At 44.4% G+C, this 4,519-nt stretch overlaps 1 pseudogene; it reads left to right on the forward strand.

The window, feature by feature from the left end:
- Positions 1-277: 277 nt before the first annotated feature.
- On the forward strand, positions 278-1,405 carry LOC112125850 (annotated as a pseudogene).
- The last annotated feature ends 3,114 nt before the right edge of the window (positions 1,406-4,519 follow it).

Raw genomic sequence — 4,519 nt, forward strand, 5'->3', positions numbered from 1 at the left:
TCCTTAATCTCCTCTTTTCCAAACTAAACATGACCAGTTCCTTCAGCCTTTGCTCGCATTCCATCCCTTTGATCACCTTTGTCACTCCTCTCCAGATCCTTTCTAGTTTCTCTACTTCCTTTCAAATGATGCCTAGCCATATAATACCATGAAGCTATATTTGCAAATGCCAGGGATGCAGACTTTGAAAATTCTAAAGTGATCTTTCTATTTTATTTTATAATCTCTTTTCTTTAAAAGGAGTAAAAATCTTGGCAATTATACAGACTTACATGAAATGAGTTTAAGTTTGCAGATGTCACACAGCCGGACCAGCATAACTTGGCTTTTGTATCTTGGCTTTCTACTGTATTTCACAATGGCGGTATCCACCTCCCAGCCCCATATGGTTAATCTTGAATCATAAGCTTTACCTTGGCCGTGTTTCTTTCTTCTACCCCAACAGCATCGATCGCACCTGGAATATATGGCGCATGGCAATCACACTGGAGTGTCCATGTTCATCCTTCTAGGATTCAAAGGCAGTCGATCTCTGCAAGCTGTCCTCTTTGGGATGTTTTTGCTTATCTACACCATGAGCCTAGCGGGGAATCTCAGCATGATCTCTTTAATCAGGATCGAGACGCGGCTACACACCCCCATGTATTTTTTCCTCAGCAACTTGTCCCTTGTAGACATCACTTACTCTTCCATTATTGCCCCTAAGGCACTGGTGAACTTCTTAGCAGAGAGTAAAGTCATTTCCTTTGCTGGGTGTGCCACGCAATTTTTCTTTCACTCCTTCTCTGTGAACTCTGAGGGTTTACTTCTGGCCGTGATGGCGTATGATCGCTTCATAGCTATATGCAAGCCGCTGATGTACACGCTCATTATGTCCAGGAAAGTCTGTGTCCAGCTGGTAGTGGCATCATACATTTATGCCTCCATTAATGCCATTGTGCATACAGGCTCTTTGTTCAGCCTGTCCTTCTGTGGCCCTAATATCATTGATCACTTTTTCTGTGACATCCCCCCACTCCAGAAACTCTCCTGCTCTGACACTCGCATGGGTGACACAGTGCATTTCCTCTTTGCTGCTGCAGCTGCACTAAGTACTATCCTGGTCATCCTCATTTCCTATGTTTCTATCATGGTGGCCATCTTGCGGATCCGCTCCAACGAGGGCAGACGCAAAGCCTTCTCCACCTGCACCTCCCACCTGACGGCCGTTTCCATACTGTATGGGGCTCTGTTCTTTATGTACTTACGACCCACATCCAGCAACTCATCAGAGTACGACAAAGTGGTGTCCATGTTCTATACCCTTGTGATCCCCATGTTGAACCCCCTGATCTACAGCCTGAGGAACAAGGAGGTGAAGGATGCCTTGAGGAAGACAATATACCAGAAAATTATTCCTCACTGAATCTGAGAGGATGAGTTTCATGATTTAATAATAAATAGAAGTCAGAGGAGCTGGCCTGAAAATGGAATTTCTCTCCTATGGAAAATGTTGAGATTTCAAAAAAAATAATCATCCTAACTCAGGACAAAAAGTTAAAATCTCAAAATACTTTGTGGGAGGGAAATTCTGAAAAATTCCATTTTGGGAAAACCAAAATGGATTTTTTTGGCAGACTGGCCACCCGCCTAGAAGGCTCTTCCCAATTTCATTTCCTCTCTGTGGGTAGAACACGAGATTGGCACGGACTTTCCAAGAAGGTAGCTGAGTCCTGTCCTTTCGACTTCTCCAATGGAAAAAAAAATCAGCAAAAATAAAAATGTCCTCCCTAAAATTTTGTGAGAAAGGTATGTTCTACCAGAAGATCATCCCAATGGAAAATTCCCAACTGGCTCTAGTGATGAGGGAAAAGTGAGATCTTGCTGCTGTTACCCCTGTCACTGGGCCTTGCATGGTGAGACAGAAGGCAGGAGCAACATAAGAGGGAGATGCCTTATGGCTCCAACTCAGAGAAGTGGAGCCAATGTCCAGAGAGGGCCGAAGGAAGGTGGAGCAGCAGAGAGGCTTATGTCCTGACGTCTCCTTGCAGAACAGCTGGATCCTAATGGACAGTGAGAAGGGCCAGGGGAGTGAGGGATGCTCCCTGGCAAGGATGTGGGAGTGCCCACTAGGAAGTGTGGGGTTGCACCTGAGAAGGAAGGGTTGGACGGTGGGAGGGGAGGGGACTGTTCTGGCACAGGGAAGGAAGAGGACAGCTAAGGAGCTGAGCTGTGAGGGAGGACACTGGGGTATGGGGAGAACAAGGACTGTATGCACTGGGATGATATGGAGTACTTCCCTGGAAGTCAGAGAGATCCCAGATGCTGGGTATTCAGGCAGTCACCCCCCCCCCAACCCTCCCCCCGGCAGCACACCTGGCAGGCAGCCTGGGGAACTGGCCCCCAGGATGATTACTGTTTGAGTAAGAGCCTGAAATGAAGGGCTTGGAGTTACCCAAAAGGGAAACTGAGACGAGGGGCCACTTGCAGGGCTGCCTCAAAGCCACAAAGAGACATTCGGGAGGAGGCCACACATTTACAGACTGAATTAAAATGCACCACAGGAAGCCTGGTCTTCCTGCCTGGTTTCCTAGCAGGCCACGTGCATGCTTGCTGGCTGATGAGTGGGTGGGCAAGCAGCCCTGTTCCTCCAAGCTCTCAGGCTCCCCAGCCTACCTGGTCCCTGGGATCCCCATCTTCCTGGGCAGCCAGTTGCCCAGGCTGCCTGCTTGCTGTGCTGATGGACTGGAGAATTTCCTGCATCCCCAGGATCTGAAACTTCCCTGGCTTCTAGGATGCCCAGATTGTCCGCTTCCCTAGCCACCGTTTTTTCTACATTCAATCCGCTTTATTTAGTTGGCTTTTTTAAATAATTTCTCTCTGAAGGACTTTATATATTTGAAGCTCTTCTTCATGAGGTGAAGACAGGCTGAAATCATTCTGATTCAGTTTTATTTTCCCCCAGAATTAGGTATTTGAGTGAGTATTTGAGGTAGTTGATCCCCACTTTAATAGTCACTGTGATCAGGTATAAACGATAGCACAAGAAGCAAGACAGGAGAGAATCAGAGTCAATAATGGCAACTCCCCCGCCCCGCCCATGCTGGCTGAGCAGCAGGCAAAGAATATAGCCATCGGAGGCAATGGCATACCCCCGTTCAACATCCTGTCAGCCAAGTGCTCCATAAACATTGGTAGAGCTGTGTTAGACCTAGAACTGGTCAGAAACCACTATCCCTCTTCCTCAGAAAATTCCCACATTTCATTCCGAATTGTCACAGAGAGCCAATATTTTGACATTTCCCACAAAAACCACAATTCGGAACAATTTTACTTTGGGACCATGAAGAAGTTTCATTCTGATAATGTCTAAACATTTCATTTTAATAATGTTGAAACTTTTTTTTTGAGAAGGTAAAAATGTATCATTTCAATAAGGAAAAATGTTTTGGTTCAACCTTTTCATTTCTTTTTTTTAAATATATAAAATATAATATATTATACACCTAGAGCATAAAATCTGGCAAGTCAAGTGTAAAAGTCTAATTAGGCAGGTGAAAATATAATTTGAAGAGCAACTAGCAAAAGACTCCAAAACTAACAGCATTTTTTTTAGGTACATCAGAAGCAGGAAGCCTGACAAAGAATGGGTGGTGGTGGTAGGGTGGGGGGCACTAGATGATCGAGGTGCTAAAGGAGCCCTCAAAGAAGACAAGGCCATTGCAGAGAATCTAAATGAATTCTTTGCATTGGTCTTGACTGCAGAGGATATGAGAGAGATTCCCACACCTGAACCATTCTTTTTAGGTGACGGATCTGAAGAACTGTCCCAGACTGAGGAGTCATACAACTATCCACACAAAATGATGGGGTCTAGATTAGCTGTTACCACTCATGAGAGAGATCTTGGAGTCATTGTGGACAGTTCTCTGAAAACATCCACTCTAGCTGCAGTAGCAGTCAAAAAGCTAACAGAATGATAAGAACCATTAGGAAAAGGATAGATAATAAGACAGTAAATATCATAAGGCCATTATATAAATCCATGGTGCACTCACAGCTAGAATACTACGTGCAGTTTTGGTCTGCCCATCTCAAAAATATATATTAGCAGTGGAAAAGATACAGGGAAGGGTGACAGAAATGATCAGGTTATGGAACAGCTTCCATGTGAGGAAAGATTAAAAGGACTGGGACAGTTCAGTTCGGAAAAGAGACAACTACGGGGTGATATGATTGAGGTCAATAAAATCATTAACGATATGGAGAAAGTGGATAAAGCAGTGTTATTTACCCCAGGAAATGCTATTTCCCCCTTCACAAAAGACAAGAATCAGAGATCAGCCAAAGAAATTAATAGGAAGCAGCTAATGACTCTTACCATGTTTACCAGAAGGTTACTTCTACTAGAGATATTTTGTTGCCTTCATGCTAGTTTCCTAACAGTCCATCTTAATCAATATATCTATTACATCACCCCAAGAACTCAGTGTAACTAGACCGTATTTAATCTCACTATCCATGTCATATACAGTAGCCA

Source organism: Terrapene carolina, unplaced genomic scaffold (assembly GCF_002925995.2).
Source record: "Terrapene carolina triunguis isolate 2854851 unplaced genomic scaffold, T_m_triunguis-2.0 Scaffold34862, whole genome shotgun sequence".
Lineage (NCBI taxonomy): Eukaryota > Metazoa > Chordata > Testudines > Emydidae > Terrapene > Terrapene triunguis.